The following is a 21,612-nucleotide window of genomic DNA, read 5'->3' on the forward strand; positions in this document are numbered from 1 at the left end:
GGGGGGGATTTAGTTAGGGATGGGGAGTGGGTTAGATAGGGGAAGAGAGGGGAAGACCGGGGGGGGGGGGGGGGGGGGTGGAAAAAAGTTCCCTTCAAGGCCGCTCCGATTTCAGAGCGGCCTTGAAGGGAATGGGGAAAGCCATCGGGGCTCCCCTCGGGCTCGGCACCTGCAAGGTGCTCATGTGTGCACCCCCTTGCGCGTGCCGACCCCGGATTTTATAACATGCGCGCTGCAGCGCGCGCATGTTATAAAATCAGGCATAGATTTGTTCGCACCAGGTTGAGCGAACAAATCTATGCCCACGCGTATGTTTTAAGATATGCCCCATTGTTTTTCATTTTGTGTTTAGTGTGTACTAACTCAAGTTAGAGCATGCTAAATAGAAAATTAAAAATGAAAAATTATACAAAATTAAAATAAAAAATAAACTAAAAATGAAACAAATTTTAAACAAAATGTGGTTTGCAATACACACTCTAGGTGAATAAGTATCCAACCTTAACATTCGCTGTGTTATTAACTTTTCACCTAGTTACATGTATTGTAAAACTATAATGAATGCTAGATCAGCACAGCTCTAGCACTCGTGTGTGTATTAAAAAAAATAAAGCAATTTTCAATAACATTTATGATGACAGCTTTTCCCCGCGGGTTATTGTGGTCTTCTTCTCAAATGCTTGCTTATGATGCCGATTCTTAACTTTAAACTCCTGGGAAGAAACTTTCCAGTGAAGCTCATATGCCCACCAAAACAGCTAATGAAAATATTTTTGGCATTTTGGATAATCCCCTCCAAAGCTTATAAGATATTTTTTACCTGCTGTATTTTTCATAATATTTTTTATTGAACGGGGAATATCTGTATCTCAGGAGGTTGAGAATGAGTCAAATGAAAATGATTCAGACTGATTTTGATTTCAGAGCTACAGAACAGCATACAAATAATGTTGCCATGTTTCTATATGTGACTAATCATGCATTTGTAATGAAGGAATATGTTCATTTTCTTACATGTACTAGTTGGACAATTTTGAGACTGTCCTTGGGGGTCGCCTGCAAACTTATTTTCTAAGGAACCTCCCCCCTCCCCAGGGGTCTCTTGGAAAATCAGACCAACATCACACAGCAGATTGGAAGCAGAAGGTACATGCTGGACGTTCAAAATAAAATGCCCTACATGTACCTTCCTTTTCTTTCCTTTCCCAAATCCCATCCTTTTGTTGCCATGAACGGAGCATGTACTTTTACTGTGATGAGGGGGAGAGGTTTATGCAATTTCAAGCAGTCCTTTTTACGCAGCAACGCAGCTGTTTACCTGTGCAATAACTTGTGATAATTGCTCTGTAGATGTAGGACAAAAAGCAAACATGGTATTTAGCAATCTTTCCCCTGCTGCGCTTGCAAAGAGATGGGCTCGCTGTGTCTCTGCCAGCGTGACAGATTGTCCTTAAACTGACCCACTCAGAATGTACACATGCTTCTGCCTCTAAACCAGCAGCATTGTTTTCATCATTATTCTCAAAATTAACTGTCAGTCATTGTTTCCAAGCTTGCCATATTTGTATTCAGAGCAAAGCGAGGCCTAGCAGTATTATTAAAATTAATAATGGTGCTATTTAAACAGTTTAAATGTTGATTTAATAATGTGATAAAGGACTTTGCAAAGCTTTTACATAATCCACCATCACTTTATGCTGATGCCTCAAAACTTGGATTTCTTACAACAACTCAGCAATTACTTTCTATTTTTTCTTCACCTTCAGTGAGTTTGACTCATTGCTACCTTCCTCTGTGAGGATCATCAGATCTGCCACTGAAAATGTCCCATCACATCAATCCTCTTTAGGCATAAGAGGTAAAGATTCAGGATTCTCCCTCTTATCTCTCACATTCTGTTTTAAAGGTGTGTACACAGACATTTTTTTCCCATTTTGTTTGTTGTGTATTTCTTTTTTATTCATTTATTTAAAGGCAAAAAACATCAAATTATGAAAAGAAATAAAACATTAAAAAACAAAAACAAAAGAAAAAATGTGTGCCTCATTTAAAAAGAAAGAAAACCCATCTCTTCGAACCCTCTTGATGTTCTTCATGGGGCAGAAACTATCTCCCACTTGCTCCTGCTTCCGCTTGGTGCTATGATTAACAATGGTGCTGGTGTACCAAGCCTGACACCATTGCTAATTTTACTATGCAGAATGGAGCCATCCAGGCCCAGGCCGATCCCTTTTTATATGAAAGAAATAAAAAATGGCACCAACCTCGGCTGCCAGTGCCAGCTTAAATCACAGCACTGGTGGGGCAGGAGTGACTCAGATTCGCTTCTGCCCTGCGAAGAACATGAATATGGTAAGAGGGCTTGTGTTTTGGTCCGGGGAGATTGGGAGGAGGGCTCAGAAGTGGGATTTTTTTTGAGGCATACTTTTTTTTAAATAAAAGGAATGACTGTGAACAGTTTTGTTTTGTTTTTGTTTCATTTTAAAAACAAATTGAACTGAAATGGGAAATTCCATTTAAAACAGCTTGATTTGTTTGAAACAAATGCATATCTCTAGTCTATTTATAAAGAGCTGTATCATGATCTGTTTCTATAGGGAAGGTAATCCTCAAACAGCCCACACAGATTTTAGCCAGAACTTTCAAAGCAGATTTCTGTGCAGAAATCCATTGTGGAAATTCACGGACAGGCACGGACTCTCCTGCGCCATACATGTTCAAAGTCACATCTGCTTGAGAGCTGGTGTAACTTTGTATAGGTGGATTCACTTGAATAAATTTAATAATCAATCATATGTGTCTAAATCCTTTCCCTGCTCCAACTTAGTCTCCAAAGTACCTACTTACTATGCATGTAAAAGTACATGCAAAATCATGTTTTGAGCATATTTTTATATGCACATACTCTGTCTGAATTCATATTCAAACTGGGTTTTATACACATAAACTAGGATTTCTGCCTTGAAATCCTTTTGAAAATTACTCTGTGAAGGTGTCTATGGGAAATTCCCCCAGAATACCTTAAAAGACCAGTCCCAGCTATCTGGCCCAGTCCTCCTTAAGAAACTGCCTAGCAAGGGATTCTGGCCAAAGGGAGTTTCCTTTTTCCAGAGGGATAAGCAATCAGGGCCCAGGAGGATTAGAGAAGCCCCAGAGAAGAGAAGGAAACAAAAGGAAGGCTAGAACTGTCCAGGCTTGAAGTGTATTCTGAATTTTGCCTGTACAATTGACCTTTGTGCTTAAATGATACATGTATCCAGTCAGGTGCTCCAGGCCCTACATTGACATGGCTGTCACTTTCCTCTTCTCTGCTGTTGCTGTTCTTCTTCTGCCCCAAGGTCCTTCCTCCTCCCCTTTGTCTCATACTTTGTCACCTCTCCTCCTCCATCTGTCCCCGCTTCTTCCTTCTCTTCATCCTCTGTCTCTGTCTCCTCTCTGGCCTCCTCTGTCTCTCACTCTCTCCATCTCTCCTTTGTCCTCAGTTCCTCCAGCAGCTGTTCCTGCTCCAGCAGCAACATGTTTTCCATCTTGAAACCCACAAATTTATACTGTTAGCTTAGCCTCCTGAATAATGCGCAATAGTCAACACCTATTTGAGGGGCTGATGCGAAAAGCTGAGCATTAAAATTGTGTGCTGAAATTCAGCATACAGTTTAATGCACAAACTCATTATTTTAATGGAATGCTAATGCACTTGGAGTTAAAAAAATATACACAAACCTGAAAATGTGTGCAAAGAAAAGGCTTAGCATGCAGCAAAACATGATTTATGTCCACAAATCCTGTTTTCTGCAGATAAACTATAATTTATGAGCTCAAAAAATGCCTTTTGTACAGAAAACATTTTTTGTACATAAATCAAATTTTATGCATGAAAAAATTACCTTTTGTGTAGAAAGCATTTTTTTCAGCATATAAAAATCTGATTTATAGGTTCCAGCATCGGAATTCCATCTTCCACCCATAGACTAACATTAGCCCTGTAAATTTTATCCTACCTCAGATTAAGAGTTATGTTTCCAGCACTAAGAAAACATGGGGGTAGATATTCAAAAGACATATAGACGGATAACTGAAAACCACATATTTGCATGCATTTTTGTGTGAAAAACTCCTTGCAGTATTGATAGTAAAGTTTGTGCACTAAACTGTGCGTTTCACAGAGCGCACCTTATTACATCAGCCTCTAAGTTAGGTGTTATATTATAGGCCTTAGCATACACATGTTAAATAGTGCTTTCAAGAAACCATATCATGCACCCACTAAATCCTAATTTGCATATATCATACTTCACTTATATAAACATATCTACAAATTTTAGCATGAAAAACAAACCGGAAACCGATCCAATACTGCAGTAGCGACCAAAACAAGAGGATCAGTGAACACCAGGAATTCTTTATTCTGTACAAAACATCATAAAAAGCCTGACTCAGGCCGAGTTTCGCTCATTTGAGCTGCACCAGGGGCTATTACATTTGATGCCGGTGGTTGTCTCCATACAGCAGTTCAGCTTCTCTGAGTGTGCGCCAAAACTTGATGTCGGCACAGTCACTTCTCAAGAGCTGACGTCTCCGTATGAATCAAACACGAAAACAATCTGGAGCCGCCATTTAGCTTCACTCCTAAATTCAAAAGTATCTCACCACCATTTCCAGTTTGAAGAAGTGATCGCACCAACCTGTCAAGTGTTGGTGGTGAGATACTTTTTAATTTAGGAGTGAAGCTAAACGGTGGCTCTTGAGAAGTGACTGTGCTGACATCAAGTTTTGGCGCACACTCATAGAAACTGAATTGCTATATGGAGACAACCACCGGCATCAAATGTAATAGCCCCTGAATTAGCTCAAATGAGCGAAACTCAGCCTGAGTCGGGCTTTTTATGATGTTTTGTGCTGAATAAAGAATTCCTGGTGTTCACTGATCCTCTTGTTTTGGTCGCTACTGCAGTGTTGGATCAGTTTCCGGTTTGTTTTTCAGGTTAAAATGAGCGAAACTCGGCCTGAGTCAGGCTTTTTATGATGTTTTGTGCAGAATAAAGAATTCCTGGTGTTCACTGATCCTCAAATTTTAGCCTGTACATGCTAACATCTGTTTAGAATGCAAACTGTGGCTGTAGTGCATAGCTCATAATTTAGCATGCATGCTCAATATCCTTAGTCTGCATACTAATAAGCTTTAATGCATAGGCCACTAAATTATATATAGATTGGCCTAGTGGTCAGAGTAGCAGGCTAAGAACCAGCCAAACCAGGATTCAAATCCCACTTCTATCAATGACCTTGAGGGAGTTATTTTGTCCTCCCTTGCCCCAGCTATCAGTAGGAACAGTAACTTTGATACCAGCCTGCAGCACACATGTACACGCGTTTGAAAGCTCACACCAAAGGTTGCAACCATTTTGAAATATATGTGCGTATATGCACAGATGGTATAAAATAGGCCTTACACGCATACATGTGCACACATTTTTATATGGAGGGGCACAAATGCCTCCTCTACCGTGTAAGTTGGGGGATTTTCATAGACACTAGTAGACACGCTTGCAGATGCAACTACCAGTTTCCCCACTTCTAACCCCACCTAGTTAATTAGCATCGCTTTTACCCTGTTAGCCCCTATTTTTAAACCCTACCGACTAGCCTTTTTTTTTGGACTTACGCACCATCTATAGCAGAAGTAAAGTTATGCGGTAGAGCACCCAGCGTGCACTTGTGCGTGTAAGTATTTATGCACTGGTTTCATTCATAAATCCTATAATGCCCATGCCCAGCCCCTTTTCCCGGGAAAATAATTTTGTGTGTACCGGGAGTTACACACGTATGCAGGCACCTTATAAAATCCAGACAGTGTGCACCAACCTGACTTCTGCGCGTATCTTCCGGCTTTGGCTCAAACCAGGCTTATAAATTCACCCCTTAGATTCTAACCCTCTCTGAGGAAGGCACCTACCTACTGGACCTGAACTGTAACTTATTCTGAACATTTGTTTGGAAAGGTGAGTAAAGAAAGCAGATTCAATTTAAATTTTCTCTTGACAAAATAACAAACCAGAACTGGCTTTAATGGGAAAGCAAGAAAGCAGTTGTTTAGGCTGGCAGGATTTTTTGGGGAAAGGGAGGGGAAAAAAACCATTAGCCTATAAGGAACAGATTTTTTGGTCACTCCCACCTTCTGTTTGTGCCTCTGGGAGTGTTGATGAGGGAGAAAAGCTTGAGAGGCAGCAATGTGAACATAAGAATATAAGAAGTTGTCAAACTGGGTCAGACCAAGGGTCCATCAAGGCCAGCATCCTGTTTTCAACAGGACTTGTACAGGTACTTGTAACCAACTTGCCAGGTACTTGTAACCAATTCAGGTTACAAGTACCTGGCAATTACCCAAACATTAATAGAACCCATGCTACTAATACCAGTTATAGTAGTGGCTATTCCCTAAGTCATCTTGATTAATAGCAGTTAATGGACTTCTCTTCCAGGAATTTATCCATACCTTTTTAAAACCCAGCTATACTAACTGTGCTAACCACATCCTCTGGCAACAAATTCCAGAACTTAATTGTGGGTTGAGTGAAAAAGAATTTTCTCTGACTTGTTTTAATTGTGCTACTTGATAACTTCATGGAGTGTCCCCTAGTCCTTCTATTATCTGAAAGAATAAATACGAGATTCACATTTACCTGTTTTAGTCCTTTCATTATTTTATAGCCCTCTACAGACCGGTTAGCCTGACTTCAGTGCCAGGAAAAATAGTGGAAAGTGTTCTAAACATCAAAATCACAGAACATATAGAAAGACATGGTTTATGGAACAAAGTCAGCATGGCTTTACCCAAGGCAAGCCTTGCCTCACAAATCTGCTTCACTTTTTTGAAGGAGTTAATAAACATGTGGATAAAGGTGAAACGGTAGATGTAGTGTACTTGGATTTTCAGAAGGCGTTTGACAAAGTTCCTTATGAGAGGCTTCTAGGAAAAGTAAAAAGTCATGGGATAGGTGGCAATGTCCTTTCATGGATTACAAACTGGCTAAAAGACAGGAAGCAGAGAGTAGGATTAAATGGACAATTTTCTCAGTGGAAAAGAGTGGGTAGTGGAGTTGTTGTGTCCGGTCTCGGACGGCTTCAACCCATGTGCCTCACCTTTTTCTCTGCTCTCCCCACTAGCCTTGGGAAGATGGCTCCCGTTGCATCTGCAAGCCGCATTCTCCGGCTTCCCCGGAACTGCTATGGCAAAGCCTCACGCCATGTTTCTCCTATGGGCCTCCTAGGGTGCACGTGTGCACGCCACCCACGTCTTTATCCACGTCATGGCAGGAACCTCGGGGGCGTTCCCCTCTAATAACGTCACGCCATCCGGGTATTGTTTGCTAGCTCATTGAGTTAGCAAGGATCGTGATATGGATCAGGATTGGATTGGACTCGTCCGGTCTAAACTACTGCTTCCTTGCTGCCGCTGGAAGCTCTCTCTGCCCTTCGGGGTATTCTCTAATCTGGGTACTTACTCTTCGAGGGCCTGCTCTCCCTGCCTCGGTGCCTGTTACCATCTACTTCTGCCTGGTGGAATTATCAACCTTACAGCTACCATCTAGTGAGTAATTCTAATTCTCAGTCTGTCTCATCTACAGCTCTGCCGTGCTGGGAAACCTTCACCTGGATATCCCTATACCATCTTGGTGAGACGGGTCCCCTCTGCCAAGGGTCCCTGGACTGCTACCTCTGGATCACCTCACTACTGCCACCTCTGGTGGTATACATCAGCTGTACAATAAAAGACATAACTCTGTGTTTGTGCATCCTGAGCCTAGCCCAGTACTGTGGCCCCCCGTGGGGGCTCCTCCCCGTGGGCGTAGTCATCTGCCACAGTACCCAAGAATCCACTCAAACACCTCAAACCATAACAGGAGTGCCTCAGGGATCTGTATTGGGACCCTTACTTTTCAATATATTTATAAATGATCTGGAAAGAAATACGACGAGTGAAGTAATCAAATTTGCAGATGATACAAAATTGTTCAGAGTAGTTAAATCACAAGCAGATTGTGATAAATTGCAGGAAGACCTTGTGAGACTGGAAAATTGGGCATCGAAATGGCAGATGAAATTTAATGTGGATAAGTGCAAGGTGATGCATATAGGACAAAATAACCCATGCTATAGTTACACAATGTTAGGTTCCATATTACCACACCTTGAATACTGTGTGCAATTCTGGTCACCACATCTCAAAAAGATATAGTTGCGATGGAGAAGGTACAGAGAAGGGCAACCAAAATGATAAAGGGGATGGAACAGCTCCCCTATGAGGAAAAGCTGAAGAGGTTAGGGCTGTTCAGCTTGGAGAAGAGACGTCTGAGGGGGGATATGATAGAGGTCTTTAAGATCATGAGAGGTCTTGAACGAGTAGATGTGACTTGGTTATTTATACTTTCGAATAATAGAAGGGCTAGGGGGCATTGCATGAAGTTAGCATGTAGCACATTTAAGACTAATCTGAGAAAATTGTTTTTCACTCAACGCACAATAAAGCTCTGGAATTTGTTGCCAGAGGATTTGGTTAGTGCAGTTAGTGTAGCTGGGTTCAAAAAAGGTTTGGATAAGTTCTTGGAGGAGAAGTCCATTAACGGCTATTAATCAAGTTTACTTAGGGAATAGCCACTGCTATTAATTGCATCAGTTCACCAACTCAAACGTGTAAGGGAAACCTTGTGTGGTGATAATCTTGTCCGGAGGTGATTGATAAGGATAACCGATTTTGCAGTTATCCTGTCTTTTGCCTCCGTCTATTATTCTTTTATTAAAGTCGAAAGATATTTTTTATTTTGTATTATTTTTCTTAAAATCCCTTCTCCCCTGCTGCTTTTCCGACCCACTGTTAGTTTTATATCATACTTATCAAGGTCGTCGCCTTTACTGATGTCTCATGGGTACGGAGCTGCTTGTCCGACACGGGCCATGTTTCGGCACAAGGTGCCTGCTTCAGGGACTATGGGAGAATGTGCTGTGTCCTAAATGGGTTCACAGCATTCTAAGGTCCTTCTATATAGAAAACAATTTAATTCAGCATCACTTACTCCATATCACATTCATGCTTAATTCTCTAATTCTCACCCACCTTTTTGAAAAGCTTACTTGTCAAAAAGCTTCTGCTGTCTTCTCGTGCGACGCCTTCTGTGTCTGCCTGGGCGTCTGCTCTATTCTCACTACTTTTAAAGCCTGACTGGGAAGTCCACCGCCCTCTCTGGCCAGAACGAGGCTGTCTCAGGTGAAAACTATAAGACTCGTAAGTTTTGTTCTAACTCATATTTGCAATATTATGTCTTCATTTGAGTCAAACTCGAGTATATAAACATCTTTGCTACATCACTTTTGTAGTGTTAACTTGTAAACGTGTTTAACTGATCTTGATTCCAGAGGTTTTACATAATTACTTTTAGGCAGCTTTAGAGGACCTGATGGAGAACTTCATCTGATCTGCAACACGTATCGTTCTTGTCTCTGGCGGACCTTGTGGTAAACTTGTGCGTGCCACGTCCGCTCCTACTGTTTCTGTCGTAATAGGTATCGAGAACAGTGGGCGTGTCCTGGGCGGGGCGCTTGTGCCGCGCCGCTTGGTAGATTAGCTATCCACAGTCTTCTTTTCTTTAAAATTTAATCGGGGGCTATATTGAATTACTCAAACGAGTCTTATTAAAGTATCAATTTACTTATATTATATACTCTCTAAAATACTCCGTTTCGAGCCTGGTGTTCTCTGCTCTTAATACTTTTAGTGGGCATTCTTGAATGTAGCTCTTAATACTTTTTAGTGCTTTTAGTGGGCATTCTTGAATGTGGCTGACAGACCCTTGTTTTATTTAAGATTGGTTGCTAACCTAATAGGAAACTAATACCCACTGATCTTATGAACCTGAACTAATATTGTGCTATAGTCAAATTTTTGGTTCTTTATCCTTTTTCACTGTGTGGGGAGTTGCTGATCATGTTCTCGTGGATGATGGTGAACGCCTCCTTCTTTTCCAGTGAAGATCGTCATCAGTACACTGTCCAATCTATTTCTCGGTTGAGTCCTTTGGGAGTCACTGTATCCCATGTGTATATAAATTTCTGTTCCATCTGTATGAGTTTGATATTGAGGTCACCACCCCTAGGATGTTCCTGTAATTGAAATAATACTGCCACTTTGAACTCTTCTGGTGGATGTCCCATTTCTTGCCAGTGGTCAGTTAAGGGTGCACCTTCAATTTTGTGTCTCAATCGGCTAACGTGTTCTTGGATCCTATTTTTAACTTTCCGCATTGTTTTGCCAATATACACTTTATGGCACGTGCACCATAGTGCATATATGACTTTTGTAGATCCACATGTGTAATGGCCTCTGTAAATGTATTTCCTCCGTCCCGGTATATTTAACTCTGTGCCTACATGCATGAACTGGCATGCACTGCATTTCCCACATGTTTCTTGACCTCTTAGTGTATCTCGGGTCTGTATGGCTACTGGGAGTAAGTTCGAGTGAACTACTAAATCTTTTAGATTTTGGGCTTTTGTTAGTGCAAACGTGGGTTTCTCTTGGAAAATGGAATGAACTTGTAGTATAGACCAGTGTTTCAAAATGCTCTTTTTTAACATGTATGTTTGAGGGGTATGTGGCAATACACAAATTAGTTTTTCTTTTTCACTACTTGTTTTTGGCTGGAGGAGCAACTCTCTATTGGCCCATCTGGCTCGTTTATATGCTTTTTTTATTATAGCTGCTGGATATCCTCTCTGCAGGAATCTTTTGGTCATATCCTCTGCTTGTATTTTAAATTCTGTAGTTGTGGAGCACAACCTCCTTAATCGGAGGAATTGCCCTACCGGAAGATTGTTCCTGAGGTGAACTGGATGAAAAGATGAGTAATGCAAAAGTGTATTCCTGTCCGTGGGTTTCCGGTATATGGTAAACTGGAATCCTTCATCAGTTAACATGACTTGAATATCTAAGAATGAATCATGTTTTTATGATGTTGGCTCGTAAACTGCAGATGTGGATTGCAGCTATTCAACCACTGTATGAATTGTTGGAGTTCTTCTTCCTCTCCTTGCCAGATGACAGATATGTCATCTATGAATCTTTTCCATAACTTAATATGATCTTCATAGTTGTTCCGGTGTATCCACTTCTCCTCAAACGCTGACATGTATAAATTGGCGAGGTCGGGGGCCATTGTGGCCCCCATAGCCGTTCCTTTGATCTGTTTGTAATATTTTCCTAAAAACATAAAATAGTTTTCTTGTAATGCAATGCTAGCAAGTTCCTCAATGAAGGCTACTGGAGTTCTCCGTCGTGCTGAAGTCGATGTCAATTTAGCAGTAATGACCTCAATGGCTTCATTTTGAGGTATGCTGGTGTATAAAGCCGTGACGTCTATAGTGACCAGATATGTGGCTTTTGGATCTGGCGCTAGATCTTGCAATATAGTCATCAAGTGTGCCGAATCTCGTATGTAGGAGGGTATTTGCGGGATAAACCCACGTAATGACCGATCCACGAATTGTGAAAGTGGTTCAAGGAGAGACCCTTTAGAAGACACTATAGGACGTCCCGGTGGGGACTGAAGTGATTTATGGATTTTTGGGACAGTATAGAACACTGGACACGTTGGATGTTTGACCATTAAGAACCGTGCTTCCTTCTCCGTGATCCAATTGGCTTTTAACGCCTGTTCCACTATGTGGTCTATCTTCTTTTTGATGTCTTGGGTGGGATCTCCTGTCAGTAATTGATAAAACTCCTGATCATTAAGCTGACGTTCCACTTCTGCGACGTATTGTTGTCTATTTTGTATGACAATGGAACCCCCCTTATCTGCTGGTTTTACTACAATTTGTTGATTGTCTCGAAGTTCTTTCAGTGCTTTATACTCTGCATGGGTTAAGTTGTTAACCCTGCCGGATGGCTGGATTACTTTAGAGAAACTCTCTTTTCGAACCATTTCAGCAAATGTATAGATAACCGGATCTATAAGACCCGGCGGCACCCATGTGGAACGTGGCATTAATTCATCTTTTTGATATTCTTGAGGCGCTGAATTTGCAAAGAATAATTTTAACCGCAATTGTCTGATGAACCTATGTAGGTATTTCTCACCTTCAAATGTCGAAAACGTGTTGACAGGTGCAAAGGACAAGCCTTTGCTTAATAGGGTAGATTGGGCCTCAGTTAAAACAGTCGCAGAGATATTAATTACTGCCTCTTGTGATGTTGTAATTATTTGTTCTTTGCTTGTCTTGTGCGTCCGTACGGCCGTCTGGAGTTGTCTTGCTGATCTTTCTCTTTGGCTCGCTTGTCTACCTTGCGCGAGCCAGCCTGTTCTAAAAAATGAGATTCTCTCTCTACTGTGCGTTCATCACCTGTCTTCTCTGTTTGTCGTTTACTTGGACGTGTTTCTTCTTCGGAGTAGTCATCCGACGAGCCTGCGAAGGTGACTTTCGGTTTCCTATGTTTGAAAGGTTGAGTGGACATCCACTGATATACATTACCTTTTTTGTAATCGCCTTCGTCACGAGTGAACTTTGTTAATTTGAATTGTTTTAACTCTTCCCTAAATGTGTCCATCTGATCCTGTAGCTCTTTAAAGGATTGTTGATATTTGTCTTCTGATTCCACTTGACGGATGTCTTCCAAAGTTTTTTCAATTTCTTCCTTGACTTGGACTGCTGTTATTTGTGCTTTTTCTATAATTAGGATCATCAGATCCAATGAGCACTTATTAAGAATCTTGTTCCAGTTTTGGAGAAATTCAGGGTCTTCTCCATATAACCTAGGTTCTTTCTGAATTCTCAATCCACGTGGTATTCTTTGCACACGGCAGTACTCGATGAGGGTACCTGCATGCAATTCTGTACGAATGAGTTTTTTATTAGATGCTGCTACTGAATTCCACTGGTCAGGTCTCTGACCATCTTCAGTGGTGAATATAGAAGGTGCTACCAAAAGCGCCTGTAGTCTGGCTTCTGAGAAGGACAGTGTATTATCCCAGGCAGTAATATTAGTTGTCATGATAGAGGTACTGTGATTCAGTATTCACTAGTCACTAACCAACCTCTTTCCCTCTTAAACAATTCACCAACTCAAACGTGTAAGGGAAACCTTGTGTGGTGATAATCTTGTCCGGAGGTGATTGATAAGGATAACCGATTTTGCAGTTATCCTGTCTTTTGCCTCCGTCTATTATTCTTTTATTAAAGTCGAAAGATATTTTTTATTTTGTATTATTTTTCTTAAAATCCCTTCTCCCCTGCTGCTTTTCCGACCCACTGTTAGTTTTATATCATACTTATCAAGGTCGTCGCCTTTACTGATGTCTCATGGGTACGGAGCTGCTTGTCCGACACGGGCCATGTTTCGGCACAAGGTGCCTGCTTCAGGGACTATGGGAGAATGTGACTAGTGAATACTGAATCACAGTACCTCTATCATGACAACTAATATTACTGCCTGGGATAATACACTGTCCTTCTCAGAAGCCAGACTACAGGCGCTTTTGGTAGCACCTTCTATATTCACCACTGAAGATGGTCAGAGACCTGACCAGTGGAATTCAGTAGCAGCATCTAATAAAAAACTCATTCGTACAGAATTGCATGCAGGTACCCTCATCGAGTACTGCCGTGTGCAAAGAATACCACGTGGATTGAGAATTCAGAAAGAACCTAGGTTATATGGAGAAGACCCTGAATTTCTCCAAAACTGGAACAAGATTCTTAATAAGTGCTCATTGGATCTGATGATCCTAATTATAGAAAAAGCACAAATAACAGCAGTCCAAGTCAAGGAAGAAATTGAAAAAACTTTGGAAGACATCCGTCAAGTGGAATCAGAAGACAAATATCAACAATCCTTTAAAGAGCTACAGGATCAGATGGACACATTTAGGGAAGAGTTAAAACAATTCAAATTAACAAAGTTCACTCGTGACGAAGGCGATTACAAAAAAGGTAATGTATATCAGTGGATGTCCACTCAACCTTTCAAACATAGGAAACCGAAAGTCACCTTCGCAGGCTCGTCGGATGACTACTCCGAAGAAGAAACACGTCCAAGTAAACGACAAACAGAGAAGACAGGTGATGAACGCACAGTAGAGAGAGAATCTCATTTTTTAGAACAGGCTGGCTCGCGCAAGGTAGACAAGCGAGCCAAAGAGAAAGATCAGCAAGACAACTCCAGACGGCCGTACGGACGCACAAGACAAGCAAAGAACAAATAATTACAACATCACAAGAGGCAGTAATTAATATCTCTGCGACTGTTTTAACTGAGGCCCAATCTACCCTATTAAGCAAAGGCTTGTCCTTTGCACCTGTCAACACGTTTTCGACATTTGAAGGTGAGAAATACCTACATAGGTTCATCAGACAATTGCGGTTAAAATTATTCTTTGCAAATTCAGCGCCTCAAGAATATCAAAAAGATGAATTAATGCCACGTTCCACATGGGTGCCGCCGGGTCTTATAGATCCGGTTATCTATACATTTGCTGAAATGGTTCGAAAAGAGAGTTTCTCTAAAGTAATCCAGCCATCCGGCAGGGTTAACAACTTAACCCATGCAGAGTATAAAGCACTGAAAGAACTTCGAGACAATCAACAAATTGTAGTAAAACCAGCAGATAAGGGGGGTTCCATTGTCATACAAAATAGACAACAATACGTCGCAGAAGTGGAACGTCAGCTTAATGATCAGGAGTTTTATCAATTACTGACAGGAGATCCCACCCAAGACATCAAAAAGAAGATAGACCACATAGTGGAACAGGCGTTAAAAGCCAATTGGATCACGGAGAAGGAAGCACGGTTCTTAATGGTCAAACATCCAACGTGTCCAGTGTTCTATACTGTCCCAAAAATCCATAAATCACTTCAGTCCCCACCGGGACGTCCTATAGTGTCTTCTAAAGGGTCTCTCCTTGAACCACTTTCACAATTCGTGGATCGGTCATTACGTGGGTTTATCCCGCAAATACCCTCCTACATACGAGATTCGGCACACTTGATGACTATATTGCAAGATCTAGCGCCAGATCCAAAAGCCACATATCTGGTCACTATAGACGTCACGGCTTTATACACCAGCATACCTCAAAATGAAGCCATTGAGGTCATTACTGCTAAATTGACATCGACTTCAGCACGACGGAGAACTCCAGTAGCCTTCATTGAGGAACTTGCTAGCATTGCATTACAAGAAAACTATTTTATGTTTTTAGGAAAATATTACAAACAGATCAAAGGAACGGCTATGGGGGCCACAATGGCCCCCGACCTCGCCAATTTATACATGTCAGCGTTTGAGGAGAAGTGGATACACCGGAACAACTATGAAGATCATATTAAGTTATGGAAAAGATTCATAGATGACATATTTGTCATCTGGCAAGGAGAGGAAGAAGAACTCCAACAATTCATACAGTGGTTGAATAGCTGCAATCCACATCTGCAGTTTACGAGCCAACATCATAAAAACATGATTTCATTCTTAGATATTCAAGTCATGTTAACTGATGAAGGATTCCAGTTTACCATATACCGGAAACCCACGGACAGGAATACACTTTTGCATTACTCATCTTTTCATCCAGTTCACCTCAGGAACAATCTTCCGGTAGGGCAATTCCTCCGATTAAGGAGGTTGTGCTCCACAACTACAGAATTTAAAATACAAGCAGAGGATATGACCAAAAGATTCCTGCAGAGAGGATATCCAGCAGCTATAATAAAAAAAGCATATAAACGAGCCAGATGGGCCAATAGAGAGTTGCTCCTCCAGCCAAAAACAAGTAGTGAAAAAGAAAAACTAATTTGTGTATTGCCACATACCCCTCAAACATACATGTTAAAAAAGAGCATTTTGAAACACTGGTCTATACTACAAGTTCATTCCATTTTCCAAGAGAAACCCACGTTTGCACTAACAAAAGCCCAAAATCTAAAAGATTTAGTAGTTCACTCGAACTTACTCCCAGTAGCCATACAGACCCGAGATACACTAAGAGGTCAAGAAACATGTGGGAAATGCAGTGCATGCCAGTTCATGCATGTAGGCACAGAGTTAAATATACCGGGACGGAGGAAATACATTTACAGAGGCCATTACACATGTGGATCTACAAAAGTCATATATGCACTATGGTGCACGTGCCATAAAGTGTATATTGGCAAAACAATGCGGAAAGTTAAAAATAGGATCCAAGAACACGTTAGCCGATTGAGACACAAAATTGAAGGTGCACCCTTAACTGACCACTGGCAAGAAATGGGACATCCACCAGAAGAGTTCAAAGTGGCAGTATTATTTCAATTACAGGAACATCCTAGGGGTGGTGACCTCAATATCAAACTCATACAGATGGAACAGAAATTTATATACACATGGGATACAGTGACTCCCAAAGGACTCAACCGAGAAATAGATTGGACAGTGTACTGATGACGATCTTCACTGGAAAAGAAGGAGGCGTTCACCATCATCCACGAGAACATGATCAGCAACTCCCCACACAGTGAAAAAGGATAAAGAACCAAAAATTTGACTATAGCACAATATTAGTTCAGGTTCATAAGATCAGTGGGTATTAGTTTCCTATTAGGTTAGCAACCAATCTTAAATAAAACAAGGGTCTGTCAGCCACATTCAAGAATGCCCACTAAAAGCACTAAAAAGTATTAAGAGCTACATTCAAGAATGCCCACTAAAAGTATTAAGAGCAGAGAACACCAGGCTCGAAACGGAGTATTTTAGAGAGTATATAATATAAGTAAATTGATACTTTAATAAGACTCGTTTGAGTAATTCAATATAGCCCCCGATTAAATTTTAAAGAAAAGAAGACTGTGGATAGCTAATCTACCAAGCGGCGCGGCACAAGCGCCCCGCCCAGGACACGCCCACTGTTCTCGATACCTATTACGACAGAAACAGTAGGAGCGGACGTGGCACGCACAAGTTTACCACAAGGTCCGCCAGAGACAAGAACGATACGTGTTGCAGATCAGATGAAGTTCTCCATCAGGTCCTCTAAAGCTGCCTAAAAGTAATTATGTAAAACCTCTGGAATCAAGATCAGTTAAACACGTTTACAAGTTAACACTACAAAAGTGATGTAGCAAAGATGTTTATATACTCGAGTTTGACTCAAATGAAGACATAATATTGCAAATATGAGTTAGAACAAAACTTACGAGTCTTATAGTTTTCACCTGAGACAGCCTCGTTCTGGCCAGAGAGGGCGGTGGACTTCCCAGTCAGGCTTTAAAAGTAGTGAGAATAGAGCAGACGCCCAGGCAGACACAGAAGGCGTCGCACGAGAAGACAGCAGAAGCTTTTTGACAAGTAAGCTTTTCAAAAAAGGTGGGTGAGAATTAGAGAATTAAGCATGAATGTGATATGGAGTAAGTGATGCTGAATTAAATTGTTTCCTATATAGAAGGACCTTAGAATGCTGTGAACCCATTTAGGACACAGCACATTCTCCCATAGTCCCTGAAGCAGGCACCTTGTGCCGAAACATGGCCCGTGTCGGACAAGCAGCTCCGTACCCATGAGACATCAGTAAAGGCGACGACCTTGATAAGTATGATATAAAACTAACAGTGGGTCGGAAAAGCAGCAGGGGAGAAGGGATTTTAAGAAAAATAATACAAAATAAAAAATATCTTTCGACTTTAATAAAAGAATAATAGACGGAGGCAAAAGACAGGATAACTGCAAAATCGGTTATCCTTATCAATCACCTCCGGACAAGATTATCACCACACAAGGTTTCCCTTACACGTTTGAGTTGGTGAATTGTTTAAGAGGGAAAGAGGTTGGTTAGTGACTAATTAATTGCATCAGTAGCATGGGATTTTCTTAGTGTTTGGATAATTGCTAGGTTCTTGTGGCCTGGTTTGGCCTCTGTTGGAAACAGGATGCTGGGCTTGATGGACCCTTGGTCTGACCAAGGGTGAAAGATTGTTACTCGCTACCTCTCATCTCGGAGCTATTTCACAGACTACAAGGAGCTAAGATCTTTTCCAAGCTTGATCTTAAAGGAGCCTATAACTTACTCCGCATTCGAGCAGGCGATGAATGGAAGATGGCCTTCAACACCTGGGACGGTCACTTTGAATATTTAGTGATGCCCTTTGGCCTGTGCAATGCCCCGGCTGTCTTTCAAAATTTAATGAACGACATTTTCAGGGTTCTCCTCTACAAATGTGTCGTCATTTACTTAGATGACATCTTGATTTTCTCCCAAGACAAGACCACTCATTTGGAGGATGTCAATAGAGCTGCAAAGACTTCGTGACAACCATCTTTATGCGAAGCTGTCTAAATGCGAATTTCACAAAGAATGAGTGCCTTTCCTAGGCTACATTGTTTCCAACCATGGCTTCCAGATGGATCCACAGAAGCTGGAGAACATAAAGAACTGGGCTCAGCCCACGGGTCTGAAAGCTCTCAGACATTTTTTAGGTTTCACCAATTATTATAGGTCTTTGTTGCGTTCGTGCGTATTCTTGCCCTTGCTCCACCTTCTCTTCCTTGTGGCGACTTCCTTTGGGTCTAACGGACAGATACTGCCACGGCTTCTCCTTGCCATTTTCTACCTGGAATCCCTGGGCTGGCATGACGCTGCTGATCCGCCATGTTCCTGATGATGTAAGGGCGTGCGCGTGTGCTCCAGACTTTGTAACAGCAAGGGCGGGAACCTTGGGGGCGTCCCTCCATAGTGATGTCATCCGCTTCCAACATAAAAGGTCTTTGATTGCTAATACAAATCAAGTTAGCAAGGACAAGGTTAGGAACCCCTTCTTTGCAACTCTCGGGGAATACTTTCTCTGCTGCTCTGCCTCTACACACTCACTTAGGGGTACCTGCTCCTCGGGGGCCCCGCTCTCTCTCTTCTTGATTTCAGATTGTTGGACGGGATCCAGTACTCGCTCCTTGAGGGCCTACGTTCCCGAATACTCAGAAGACTCCTATTGCCTGGAGGCGATCGCAGACGTGAATACAGTGAGTCCTATTACAGACAGGAACCGGTACTCGCTCCATGAGGGCCTAATCTCTAAGACTCCCTTCAGTGTAAGACGTTATCGCAGGTACGGAGATCGTGAGTTACCATTGCAGATTGCAGATAGGAACCAGTACTCGCTCCACGAGGTCCTATGTTCCTAATACCTTTCTCAGACTCTCTTCTTCCTCAGAAGATATCACATACCTATATCCTATGGATTACTATTACAGATTTACAGATAGGAACCAGCACTTGCCCCACGAGGGCTTATGTTCCTAGATCTCTCCTAACCTCTCTTTCATTCCAGAAGCCATCCCATACACAGTTATTGTGAGTTCTATTTTAGACTGCCTATAGGAACCAGTATTCGCCTGCAGCTCCTGTTCCTGAATACTGAAGACTCTCTGTTGCATAAGAAGACATTACAGATATCTACAAGTGTGAGTGTATCATCTATCACTGGTTATATGTCCAGTATACCCTGTCTACTCACTACCTATAGTCTCTCCTTACAGCTCAGCAACTCAGAGATCGTAATTCCAGTATCAGAAGGACTTCAGCCCTGCCAGGCACATCAGCTCACTACTGCCACCTCTGGTGGTTCTACTTCCAGTCTAATAAAGAACTATCTGTGTTTGTCTCAATACTCCAGCCTAGCCGGTGGTCTCTCTCAGGATCTCCACTTGAGGGCGCTGTCATCTGCCATGGGCCCAGGGATTCACTATTTCTACTAAGTGTTACTCCTTACACTAATAGAGTGGTATCATCATCTACCACTCTGTGGGAGCCAACCCACATCAGACCATATCAGATAGCCTACTCCCCGTGAGGAACATACAGGTTGCTGGCTCTTCTTTCTACAGGAACAAAGCATAACACTTTGCCAACTCCTCCCTTCTGGGGGAGCAGAACACTAACAGATTGCTACCTCTCTGCCTACAGGAGTCAAGCCTATCAGATTGCCAACTCCTCCCCTCGGGAGGAGCTGATCGCTATCAGATTGCTCACTCCGCCCTCCTGGCAGGGTGAGCACTAACAGATTGCTAACTCCGCCCTCCTGGCAGGGTGAGCGCTAACAGTCTTTCATCAAGAACTACTCCTCGCTCACTGTTCCACTCACTGCGATGACAAAGAAAGGTGCCAATGTTGCTAATTGGTGTAAGGAGGCCATATCTGCATTCCAGAAACTAAAAGATGCCTTCTCGAGCAAGCCGTGTCTCCAACACCTGGATCCCACTAAGTCCTTCATCGTTGAGGTCAATGCCTAAGACGTTGACGTAGGGGCTGTGCTAAGCCAAGCCGGGGATTCCAAGGCATTACAACCATGCTTATTCTTCTCTCGTCACTTCTCTCCTGCAGAGAAAAATTATGGAAAAGGAGATAAAGAGCTCCTGGCAATAAAGATGGCATTCAAGGAGTGGCACCCTTGGCTCAAAGGAGCGCAACATCAAGTCTCAGTCTTCACAGACCATAAGAATTTGGAATACCTCCACCACGCACAGCACCTAAACCATAGGCAAGCGAGATGGTCTCTGTTTTTCAACAGATTCGACTTTGTGCTAAAGTACTGCCCTGGAGATAAAAACATCAGAGCAGATGCCTTATCTCACTCATTCCTCACTGAGGATACCCCAGAGGAACCACAACACATCATTGACCCAAAGTGAGTCATTTTGGCAGCTATGTACTCAGTACCTGCAGGTAAAACCATCGTACCCAAAAACCTCAGGAAAACGCTGTTAGCATGGGCTCATGACTCTAAACTGGCTGGACACCCTGGTCAATGCGACACTCTGTTTAAACTACAAAAGTTTTACTGGTGGCCCACCATGAAGGAAGACACATTCTCCTACATTGCTTCCTGCACAAATTGTGCCAGACAGAAGACACCACCTGGTCGTCCTTGGGATCTACTCCAACCCTTACCAGTACCAGACGAGCCATGGACACACATTCCTACAGACTTTGTGGTGGACTTACCACTCTCAGGAGGAAACAACATGATTTGGGTAACTGTTCACTGGTTCTCAAAGATGGCTCACTTTGTGGCTCTCCCTGGTTTACCCACAGCTATGGAGCTTGCCAAGCTCTTCATCACGCACATCTTCCGCCTACACGGCATGCCCAAGCACATAGTCTCCGATCGTGGAGCCCAATTCACAGCTAAATTCTGGAAGGCATTATGCAAGAAGTTTTACATTTCTCTTGACTTCACCTCAGCATATCATCCTCAATCTAACGGACAAACAGAGAGGATGAACAGGACACTCAAGCAATTTATTCGTGCCTACGTGAACATTCGCCAGAATGATTGGGCAGAACTGTTGCCCTGGGCTGAATTCGCCATCAAGTCTCATCCAGCAACATCCATTGGATCAACACCATTCAAAGTGGTTTACGGATGACTACCATTGCCACCACTGCCACTTCCACTGTCCATGTCGTCCCCGGCAGCTCAATCTACTGCCGAAGATATTCAATAACTCTGGACTCAGACCAAAGAGATGCTTCTCAAAGCAGGACTTTGAGCTAAGAAAGGATACAATACAATGCTCACCACTGCAAGGCTCCA

The 21,612-nt window shown here is 42.3% G+C and overlaps 1 long non-coding RNA gene across 2 annotated transcripts in view; it reads left to right on the forward strand.

Annotated features, from left to right (window-relative positions):
- The first annotated feature begins 1,772 nt into the window (after window positions 1-1,772).
- The window catches only part of LOC115095550, a 198,419-nt gene continuing 178,579 nt past the window's right edge, over window positions 1,773-21,612 (forward strand). For both annotated transcript variants that reach the window (XR_003857811.1, XR_003857807.1), the window contains exon 1: window positions 1,773-1,858. This is a non-coding gene — a long non-coding RNA (uncharacterized LOC115095550). The remainder of the gene's footprint in view (window positions 1,859-21,612) is intronic.

Source organism: Rhinatrema bivittatum, chromosome 7, assembly GCF_901001135.1.
Source record: "Rhinatrema bivittatum chromosome 7, aRhiBiv1.1, whole genome shotgun sequence".
NCBI classification, from domain to species: Eukaryota; Metazoa; Chordata; class Amphibia; order Gymnophiona; family Rhinatrematidae; genus Rhinatrema; species Rhinatrema bivittatum.